We start from the raw sequence: 12,214 nt of genomic DNA on the forward strand, positions 1-12,214 counted from the left end.
GGCAGAACTTAATAAGAGCCCACTGGCAAAATACGCTCTGCAAAATATGGTTTGCAGAGTCAGCCCCAGCCTCACAGAGCAGAGTATAGAAGGGAGGGGTTAGAGCTGAGAGACAATAGGTAAGTGACCAGCACCCATGAGAGTCATTATTTATTATGATTATTAGACCTAAAATGTACTGAGCACCTTCTATATATCTACACTTGACATACACTCGAACATAAAGAATAAAGTGGGGACTTCCCTGGTGGTCCAGTGAGTAAGACTCCTCGCTCCCAGTGCAGGGGGCTGGGTTCAATCCCTGGTCGGGGAGCTAGATCCCGCATGCATGCCGCAACTAAGAGTCTGCATGTCGCAACGAAGACGTCCGAATGCCACAACTAAGACCTGGCACAGCCTAAATAAATTTTTTTTTTTTTTAAAGAATAATCTGGGGCTTCCCTGGTGGGGCAGTGGTTGAGAGTCCGCCTGCTGATGCAGGGGACACGGGTTCGTGCCCTGGTCCGGGAAGATCCCACATGCAGCGGAGCGGCTGGGCCCGTGAGCCATGGCCGCTGAGCCTGTGCGTCCGGAGCCTGTGCTCCGCAACGGGAGAGGCCACAACAGTGAGAGGCCCACGTACCGCAAAAAAAAAAAAAAAAGAATAATCTGGTGAGCTTCATTATATCACTGACATTGTACAGATGAGGGAACCGTGCCTTCAGGAAGTGAAATAACTTGCCCAAAGTCCTGCAACTAATATATGGCAAAACTGGGATTGAAAGTCCACGATTTTTCCACTCTATCCTGTTGTCTACAAGGTGCCCCACACTGGGCTAAGAGGGCTCCGGAGAGGGGTGGGCATAAGTCCTTATGGGCAGGGATGGCAGACTGTACAATGGCCTGGCTGCAGCGCCAAACCTCCTTGAGCATGTTGCATGTGCTAAACCGCTGCTTACAGTAGTTCCTGCCATGGGTGAAGGAGCCACAAAGATGGACAAAAGCCAGGCCCTACCCTTGCAGAGCGCACTGTCTCCTGGGCAAGAAGGCATGCAGACAGATCACTGCAGTGCACCATGGAGCCGTGCAAGAACCAGGGCTCTGAGAGCACTGTAACTGAAACTCAGATCTCATCACTTCCCTGCTGAAAGCCCCTCAATAGCTCCCCGGTGCCAACCAGCAAAGGCAAAGCTCCCAAGCAGGCTGACCTCTCAAGCTCTCTGCCCCTCACACCCGTGCCACCCCCAGATGGCACTGCAGCTCTAAGCCTCCGCACCTTCACTCACTTTGCTCCTTCAACCCAGAACGTCCTCCACTCTCTCCACCTCCCCTTCCCGTGCGTCCTGAGGATCATCTGCTCACCCTTCAAACCAGCTCTCTCCACTACCACCTCCTCTCGGAAGGCTTCACTGCCCCTTCACAACATTATCCTGGGCAGCATGGACCACTCCTTCCTACACGCCCCCTGAACCACAGGCTTCTAGTTTAGCTCCTGTCACTCTGAATTATCTGGGTTTGTTTACCTATGTATCTTCCCTGCCCTCGAGTCTTATTTATCTTTGTATCCCTCGAAACTATCACACACTCCAGTACATAATAGGTTTTTAATAGATGCTCCATGAATTCGTGATAACAAACCAGCCAAGGGCAGGGAGTGCAGAGAGGAAAAAAATACTGCCTTTGGAGCCAGACCTGAACTGAATCTTAGTTAAACATACTTACTAGTTTGCTTGAGCAAGTTGTTGGTAATTTAGTGCTCCCGGCCTCTGTCAAACGGAAAGTCCACTGCACTCCTCACAGCACAATGCCTGAGCCCAGACATCTGCAGGGCTACCTGCGTTCTCCTTCAGGTGGTCGTGGGTGAGGTCCAGGCCACATATGAGGGCCTCAGCCCCAAGGGCTGCACCAGGAAGTCTGCAGGCCTGACTGCCATGACTCCTTCCCAGCCACAAAGTCTACACGCTGGACATGCTAGAGGAGAGAGAGTGGGAACCCTAAATCTCCCCAGCCGCCCTAGACCTCAAGTTCCAACCCCCAGAGTCTACGAGATCCCAAACTCCCTTGAACATCTTCCTGTGCTGACCCACAATGCCCTTGGTGCCTTTGGTGCCCCCAGCTTCACAGGCACCGCAGCACATCTGGAGCTTCCTCTGGTAGTCTGGAGTCCCTAGAGATCACCAGGATCCTCTACACTTCTCCACCGCTCTCCCTTCCCCAGTACCTCCAAGCAGTCCTGGAACCTGACTCTCAGTCACCAAGAACCCTCTCCGCAGTCTCTCCAGACTCCCAGGGTCCCGCGGTCCTTGCAATCCCTCTCCGCCCCCTCCAGGCACTGCCAGCTCTAACCCTGCACCATCTGGACGAGCGGCCAGCCAGCTGGCGCAGGGGCGCAGGCTGCTGCGGGATTCCTTCCGCTGCACTCCTGTCACTGCCGCCCAGCCAGCCCTTTCCTTTGCCATGTTGCAATTCACTCTAACAGCAAATTCAGCCTGAGGAAACTTCTGGCAGCACACACATTCCCAAAGTACCCACAGCAGGGGAGAGAAGCAGAAGAGAAGTGGGGACGGCAAACTGATCTGACCCGGCGTGCTCTTCACATGGCCCCAAGTATTTGCCCAGACTTCCCCTGGGCCTGGGACTACCCCTCTGCCCACAACTTCTTATCAAGGCCCAGCCCAGATGCCCCTACATTGCACTCTCCTCTGAGACTCCTTCTTCCATCACCCCAGCCAGAAGAGAGCTCTCTCCTCTCAAGTCCTGGAGGATGCACATGGCTCTGGGCATGACCGCTTCTCCACTGTGGTCCTAGCTACCTTAGAACTTGAACTCCTTGAGGGAAGAGGACAGGATTGACATTTGGTGTTTGGACTGAATTGTGCCCCCTCAAAATTCGTATGTTGAAGCCCTATCCCCAATGTGACTATATTTGAAGATAGGGCCATGAAAGAAGTCATTAAGGTCAAAAGAGGTCGTTAGGGTGAGGCCCTAATCCGATAGGACTAGTGTCCTTATAAGAAGAGGAAGACACACCAGAGATATCCCCCTCTTCCCGACGTGAGCACAGAGGAGAGGCCATGTGAGGACACGGTGAGAAGGCAGCCGCCTGCAAGCCAGGAGGAGAGGCCCTACCAGAAACCAACCCTGCTGGCACCTTGATCTTGGAGTTCCAGCCTCCAGAACTATGAGATAATAAATTTCTGTAGTTTATGCCACCCAATCTGTGGGTTTTGTTATGGCAGCTTGAGCATACTAATACATTCAGGAACTCAGGGAAAGCGTTCTGGGAAGGGAACACCAGCAGACAAGCCATCTCACATGTGCTCTTGAGCCCTTCCCGTTATCAGCCCCGGCAGCTCACAGGACAGAGGGGAGGGACCAGACCCAGCTGCTACAAGCCCAGCCAGAGGGAAGACCTGAGGTCTAACCCTCTGCCCCGGCCCTGAGGAGACAGTGGTTAAATGTTCCCATCACATTGCTAGGAACTTATAGGAAAGAAGGGAAAAAAATTCCTGAGCTCCTCCTGCAGATCAGACAGACCCTCTGCTGGACTCAGCACCCATTTGCTGATGGAATCCCACAACTGCCATTCCAGAGAGGTGTTCTCCCACGTTCCAGACCAGGCAACCAAAGCTTGGAGAGATCAAGCAACTTGCCCAGGTTGACCTTGGCACAAGGGTGGAGGGGGATGAAAATACAAATAAGGGTGAGAGATAGTCACAGCCTCAAGGTGCTAGAGCTCTTCCAAGCGCACCTACCTGACAACATGCTGAGGCACACGCAAGATTTCGGCAGCAGGCCTGGAACCCGGTCTGCATTTATGGACGGGATCCGCTGTACCTGGGTCTAAGAGAGTTCATTCTTTGCCAGGGCTGCTGGCCTGGGCCCAGGCCTCCAGACAAAGAGAGTGAGTAATTCCATTTTAAAGGTGAAAAGTACTTCCGTTGCAATTATCACACGGTGTATCAAAGCAGTGGGCACGGTTTCCAGAAGGAGGGGGGTGGGTTGGGGGGAGGTGGGGTGTGGTGGTTGCTGTGCACACAGAGCAGCCGGAGCAGAGTCGTGGCATTTGGTGGAGCTGCACCAAGCCTGCCACCTCCCCACCCACACCCCCAACTTGGTGATTAATTAAACGGCACGTTTGGAGAAGATGGCAATCAGGTGTTTGACTACTGCTAATCAGACTTGAGGCTCTCCTGTTCAATTCTTCTCTCTCTTGAAAAGGAGACAACGGGGCTTCCCTGGTGGCGCAGTGGTTGAGAGTCCTCCTGCCGATGCAGGGGACACGGGTTCGTGCCCCGGCCCGGGAGGATCCCACGTGCCGCGGAGCGGCTGGGCCCGTGAGCCATGGCCGCTGAGCCTGCGCGTCCGGAGCCTGTGCTCCGCAACGGGAGAGGCCACAACAGTGAGAGGCCCGTGTACCGCAAAAAAAAAAAAAAAAGAAAAAAGAAAGAAAAGAAAAGGAGACAATTGATGGGAGGGGAGGGTGGTGGGTAGATACTTACTACCAAGCAGTGCTCATCCTCATGGTGTCCTCCTACTCAGCGGGGTGGAGAGAGAGAGTCTATCCCCAGGGTCCTCCCTGTCCAAAAGGCAGAATCCCAAGATGGGGGTGACCAGGATTCTGGAATTCTCTGCAGAATCTGGGATGGGTAGACAGACTTCTGGGCTGGAGAGACCATTGCAGCACCTCCACACCCCTCCTTTCTGCCTCCTTTGTTTCCATCTTCCCCAACACCTTTCAGGCCCGCTCTGCCCTGCCCCAGGCCTGGGCCAGCCCTCCCTACTTCCCAAGGAAAGACTATTACGGGAGGTTGTAACTGAGCCAGTGCTGGTGTGGCTGCTGTGGCTGGCGTGGCTGGCGTGGGAAAGGCCTGCGAGGGAGCCACACTGGCCCCAGCTGCGGGCGGCTCTCAGGAAAGGTCAGCAGCCCACAGGCAGGCAGCTGCTTTGGGTGCCTGGCCCTGTGACTGTCACAGTGCTCTGGGTCTTTGCACTCTTGTTCCCCCTGTTTGGGACACTTTCCCCAGACCCTGAAGGGCTGGCTCCTTCTCACCTGGTCAGTGGCTTACAGCGTCTGTCACCTCCTCAGGAGCGGCTTCCCAAAGCAGCATCTACTCTACGTCTAACATCCTGCAGTATCATCTTATTACTCGTATCACGATCTGAAATTATCTTTCTGATTTGTTACCGCTTCTTTTCCTCTCCCCTCACCAGAATGCAGGCTCCCAGAGGTCAAGGGCCATGCACATCTTTGCTGCTGCATTCCCAATGCCTAGGCTGCCTGACACATCCTGGGAGGGCTCAACTCTGTTGAACTGGCCAACTGGATGGATCTCCATTTCTATTTTTCTTTTTTGCGGTACATGGGCCTCTCACTGTTGTGGCCTCTCCCGTTGCGGAGCACAGGCTCCGGACGCGCAGGCTCAGCGGCCATGGCGCACGGGCCCAGCCGCTCCGCGGCATGTGGGATCCTCCCGGACCAGGGCACGAACCCGCGTCCCCTGCATTGGCAGGCGGACTCTCAACCGCTGCGCCACCAAGGAAGCCCCTCCATTTCTTATTATTGCTCTATTGATATAATAAATAAAATAATGATACAGAAACACAGCAGACTTTTCCAGTTGACGAAGCATTGCATGAGTCACAGCATATTTTCTACATACAACAGCTTAGTCTGGGTTATCCCCATTTTACATGTGAGGCAACTGAGGCTCAGGGGGACTGCAGGATTTGCCCCAGGTCACAGGGCCGGTAGGCGGTAGAGCAGGAGCTCAAACAGACCCAACTTCTATTCTCTTTCCACAGCCCTAGAGTCTTCTCTTCCTCTGACATTCTCATCCATGCAGGTGCCCACAGCAGGCACAAGTGTGCATAGGGAAGAAGTCTGCACCGTGACAGAGGCTGTCCTGCAACTGTGTACAAGGAGACATATGGAACTGCAGGACAGTGGCCTGTGGAGGGGACTGTTGCACAGCGTGAGGAGATGGGGAGGCGCCAACATGGAGCCACCTCTGCCTGTAGGGGCTTTTTTTTAAATTGAAGTAAGTAGAGTTGATTTACAGTGTTGTGTTAGTTTCTGGTGTACAGCAAAGTGATTCATTAATATATATATATATACACATATATATTCATTATATATATACACATGTACACACATATATTCATTATACATATATATACACATGTATGGTCATTATACATATATATACACATATATATTCATAAGAATATATATACACATATATATTCTTTTTCATATTATTTTCCATTATAGTTTATTACAGTATATTGAATACAGTTCTCTGTGCTATACTGTAGGACCTTGTTATTTACCTTTATTTATTTATTTATTTTTTTACCTATTTTATATATAGTAGTGTGTATATGTTAATCCTAAACCCCTAATTTATCCCTCCCCCACCCTTTCCCCTTTGGTAACCATAAGTTTGTTTTCTATGTCTATGAGTCTGTTTCTGTATTGTCAGTATGTTCATTTGTATAATATTTTATTTTATTTTTTATAAATTTATTTATTTATTTTTGGCTGCATTGGGTCTTCGTTGTAGTGCGCGGACTTTCTCTAGTTGCGGCGAGCAGGGGCTACCCTTCATTGCGGTGCGCAGGCTTCTCATTGCTGTGGCTTCTCTTATTGCAGCATGTGGGCTCTAGGCGCCTGGGCTTTGGTAATTGTGGCATGTGGGCTCAGTAGTTGTGGCACACAGGCTTAGTTGCTACGTGGCATGTGGGATCTTCCCGGACCAGGGCTTGAACCTGTGTCCCCTGCATTGGCAGGTGGATTCTTAACCACTACGCCACCAGGGAAGCCCTTGTATCATATTTTAGATTCCACATATAAGTATATCATATGGTATTTGTCTTTGTCTTTCTGACTTACTTCAATTAGTATCTCTAGGTCCATCCATGTTGCTGCAAATGGCATTCTTTCATTCTTTTTATGGCTGAGTAATATTCCATTGTATATATGTACCACATCTTTATCTATTCATCTGTCAATGGACATTTAGGTTGCTTCCATGTCTTGGCTATTGTAAATAATGCTACCATGAACATTGGGGTGCATGTATCTTTTCACATTCTTCAGGTATATACCCAGGAGTGGAATCGCTGGATCATATGGTAACTCAATTTTTAGTTTTTTAAGGAACCTCCATACTGTTTTCCATAGTGGCTGTACCAATATACATTCCCACCAACAGTATAGGACGCTTCGCTTTCCTCCACACCTCTTCCAGCATTTGTTATTTGTAGACTTTTTTTAAATTTTTACTTATTTTATTTATTTATTTTTGGCTGTGTTGGGTGTTCGTTGCTGCACGTGGGCTTTCTCGAGTTGTGGAGAGCGGGGGCTACTCTTCGTGCAGTGTGCAGGCTTCTCATTGCAGTAGCTTCTCTTGTGTGGAGCACGGGCTGTAGGCGCGTGGGCTTCCGTAGTTGTGGCACATGGGCTCAGTAGTTGTGGTGCACGGGCTTAGTTGCTCCGTGGCATGTGGGATCTTCCCAGACCAGGGCTCGAACCCGTGTCCCCTAAATTGGCAGGCAAATTCTCAACCACTGCGCCACCAGGGAAGTCCATTTGTACTTTTTAATGATGGCCATTCTGAGCAGTGTGAGGTGGTACCTCACTGAAGTTTTGATTTGCATTTCTCTAATAATTAGCAATGTTGAGCATATTTTCATGTGCAGAAGGGCTGTTTTTAATTCTCTAAAAGCTTTCTTTTCTCCGTTTAAAAATGTTCTCAACATGTTAATATATGTTGACTATCTCTGACATGCCAGCATTTTTCCAGGCACTGGGAATTCAACATAAATAAGAGAAGATTTTCACCTTGGAGTGGAAAAGAATGAAAAGAAACTCAGAAACCTATCTCTTCTGCCATTGATTCATTGCTTCCTTTTTTTTTTTTTTTTTTCCCCTTTCCTCCTACTCAGTTACATGGCGATCTTTCTTGTGGCTCTAGTTGTATAAGAGATCTTCTGCCAGCTTTCAGCTGGTATTCTCTTCCACATGAAGATGTAGTTTGGATGTGTTTGTAGGGGGAGGTGAGTTCCATGTCCTTCTACTTGACCGTCTTGATCTTCTCTATCTGATTCATTGTTGACTCGAGGAAATCGGATGCTCTTTGAGCTCTTTTACTATTAAAAAGTAAGAAATTGATCTAATTTATCAGTGTCAATACTAATATTACATTTGCAAAAGGCCTTATAATTTTCCAAAAAATTGTAAATATAGTTATTATGTATATTACTTTATAGGGGAAGTTTTTTTCATATCTTCATAAGAACAAGGAACAACTTTACTAGGCCTGGCTCATTAAAAATTCATGTACTAATTCTATAATAAAGCTATGATCTAGGGCTTCCCTGGTGGCGCAGTGGTTGAGAGTCCGCCTGCCGATGAAGGGGATACGGGTTTGTGCCCCGGTCCGGGAAGATCCCACATGCCGCGGAGCGGCTGGGCCCGTGAACCATGGCCGCTGAGCCTGCGCGTCCGGAGCCTGTGCTCCGCAATGGGAGAGGCCACAACAGTGAGAGGCCCGCGTACCGCACAAAAAAAAAAAAAAAAAAAAAAAAAAAAGCTATGATTTAGAAACACAGCCAGACACATGCAGACCCACGGGGAAAAGGGTCTGTTGAGAGGAGGGCTAAGGGTGAACATTTCAGTTCACAGTCCCTCACTTACAGCGTGCTTCTTTTGTTACCTACTGGTTTTCAATAAGAAGTAAGAGGCACTAAAAGGTTAACATGCCGTGGGCATTTCTCTTCACCCAGATGTGAACTCCAAAAGAACAGGTTGTTGAGATTTTATTTACTTTTGCATGCCTAGCCCCTAGCATGTTTGGTATTCTGTAGGCAGAGAATACTTGTTGACTAAATAGATAGAGCAAGAGTAACTATAAAGTAATGCCTTTGGTCCTGTAAATGCCTAGAGCTGTTCAGAGAAAAGGCATTATGTGAAATCTGAAATATCACTGCTCCTTTCCATAGCGTTGTGGGAGTGTGTCATGATCGCTTGTGATGTCAGCAAAGCACATTCTGCTGGATGAAAATCTACATTCAAAGATACTATGGCTTTGCAAATGAGTCCATGTTGTGAGTTGAAATTGCAGCAAAGCATAGGTTACCAAAAGGGTACAGTTATGACCTGTGGTTAGAAAAGTTTCCTGGACTCTGATTTTTTACAGTTTGAACATTTTGGTCTTCACAGGCAAATTCCTCAGAGGGCTTTTTGTTCTAGTGATAGTTAAAGTCTTGGAAAGTCTGCACCTTTTCTGCTCTTCTCAGGTATCTTTAACATGAAATCATTCAGTGGGAAAGCAGTGAAGCAGGGCCCACCCATCCGTATGGGGTTATGTCCCTAACTTCTTGCCATCTGTATTGGCTAGTAGTTAATCAGATCTGATCCCAAGATCTGAAGCCAGACCACCTGGTTCTAATGCCCACTTCCTGACCGTGTGACCTTGGGCAAGTCCCTTGACCTTCTTAAGTCTAGATTCCCTGTCTGTGAAGTGGGGATGATAATCAGAGCATCTCCTTCATGGGTCTGTATAAGGGTATAAGAGTCCATGCCTGTAACGCACTTAGCACGGTGCTTGCTAATGGCAAACACTCAAGACTTGGTGGCTCTAATCTCCCTCCCCACCCCCATACCTAGAGGTCCCAAGTTGGAAGCCCCAGGTTAAGACTAATGTTCTCATTGTGTGACTGAAGCTAAGTCTCTTGACCTTGATCTCAGCTTTCTCACCTGTAAAATGATGCCAGGTAGCCCTCAAATAAGGCAAAGCCTGCCCTTGACAGTTATTTATCAAGTAATAACTGATTATACAAGGTAATGGTGGGCCGTTGGTAAAGTCTGAACACAGGGTAGGATGGTACACACACACACACACACACACACACACACACACACACACACACACACACACACACACACACACACACACACACCAGTTTTGTTCCCTGAATGCAAATGGTAGGAACGAAAAAGTAAAGAAAGATATTTGTGTATATTATCCTTGTTATGCTAGACACAGATCTCCTCAGATTCCCTCCATTGCCGCCTCCTTTCCAAAAGCCCTGGTCTGGAACTTGCTATAAAGGACAAGAGGTTGCTCCTTATACTTTCCAGCACTAAGACAGAGACACAGCATTTATTTGGACTCTAGATTTGGAGGCTAGGTGTGCTGCACTTGAGAATATCACCTCAAGCTAGTTGTGAGGTGACTCAGAAGGCTGGCAGTTTTAAGTGAGTCCCAGAGCAAGACAGTCCCCTGCAGCAGGTTCGGGCTGCAAACAAGCTGCCCCGCCTCTCGGGCCTTGTGAGCCAGCACGTTCAGTGGTGCTGGAAATCCCTGTTGTGATGGATAAGGATGCTGTGTGGAGTCTGGCAAGCTCTGATGGGGAACTGCAGCACATACCCTGGGATTCTGGAACAAGGTTATGCCCTCTCTGGCAAAGAATTACATCTGAAAAACAGCTCCTGGTTCGATAGTGGGCCCTAATAGAGACTGAGTGCCTGACCACTGGGTGCCAGGTGACCATTCAACATGAGCTGCCCATCATAACACTGAATGTTATCTGATCCACGAGTCCTAAAGTTGGACAGGCAAAGCAAGTAATTTCATTCTGTGGTGGGCGTGATACATCTGTACCAGTCTTGAACTGATGCAGAATTCAAAAGTAAATTGCATGAGCAGGCGGCCCAGACTGCCAATCTCCTGCCTCTATTGCTACTGCTTCTTCTTCAACCACATTTGTAACCTCATAGGGATTCCCTATAACCAACTGATAGATGTGCCAGGATGACATGTTGGCACTAGCAGCAGTATGGTCTCACTCAGAGTGTCCCTGAAAGACAGTGCTAAAGGGAAATCCTCCCAGAGCTGCAGCATACGTCTGTCATCCTCTTTGCACATAGGGAAAGATGGTCCAGAGTAAGGATGGGCATGGACTACTAGGGAGTGGCAAACAGCTTGGCCAGTTGGTCAGAGGATGTCTGGGACATCTCTTAGTACTTCCTTGCCTGGCGATGACTGTTAATGGGTAGCTACAACCACCAACAGGGGCAAGGCAACTAGGGGTCTATACCTTGGGGGAATGAAGTTCTGGATCGCCCCACCAGAAAAACAACCCAGACCAGATGAAATGCTAACTAAAGGTGGGGGCATCTAGAATGAGTGGCGGAGGAGGGGGATGATGACTATCAATCAGAGCCTCTGGATCAGTTACAACTACAAGGATTGTAGCTTTTCTCACTTGTCCTCTCACCTCAGTCTTTGAGAAAGACACCCTTGACCTCCACCTTGAAGGGGGTTGTGTGACTGAGTGTAGCTCCCTTCTCGGAGAGTAAGGATGTTTCTGTTTGTACAGAACAAATGTAAGCCCTGTCTTGTAGTATAAGATCTGTGTATGATGGGAGGCACAAGGGGTAGACTGTGTTGGACACAAAACTTGTACACCTCCTTGCATTCTTTTCATTGACTCCTTGGCTGGCTGCCTCCCAAACCACTTCCGCTTTTTTCAGAGCCCTTTTTCGGGACCTGAGCTGGCTAGAGTCCAAGCTGAATCCTAGGAATGCACAGTCTTCACACCTCACCTGTTGAACCTATCTCTCTGAGTCACCTCTCCATTTCTGATTAACATCAGACACCACACCAAGGACCATGAGATCTGGCTTCCTGAGCGGATACCAAGGTACAGGGGATGCAATCTCTAAGTCGGTTCCTGTGGGACCATCTTGATCAATGGGAAGTGGGAAGTACGAGGGAGCTGGGAAGATAAGTTCTTCCTCCTTTCTCCCCTCTGTGGGTTACTCCAAGTTGTGGTTTCAGCTTGCACCCTGTCTGGAGAAAGTCCTCAAGTGAAAATACCTGTCAAGAAACTGGATGTTTCTCTTTTCAGCTCATTTTGAAGTGATAACCAATGCAGTAATATTATTCTACTTGTTTTTTTGCTTCACTTCTCTTCTCCTTATCCTCACCACCCTGAGCTTGTACCTCCCAAATAAAGTGTCAAACTTTGAGTCTTGCATTGAGCTCTACTAAGACACTTGCTAAGCTTGTTTGTCCTCAAGACTAAATCCTGAGCTGGGATGCTTCCTCGCTACAGGAGACATGATTGGGTTCATCAGCGTAGCCGTTGCTCCTCCCCATCTGGGCATGTGGAAGAATACACATCCCTGGGAGTTCGCTGGTGGCCTAGTGATTAGGATTCTTGG

Source organism: Grampus griseus (assembly GCF_964374135.1).
Source record: "Grampus griseus genome assembly, chromosome: 1".
In the NCBI taxonomy this organism is placed as follows: Eukaryota; Metazoa; Chordata; class Mammalia; order Artiodactyla; family Delphinidae; genus Grampus; species Grampus griseus.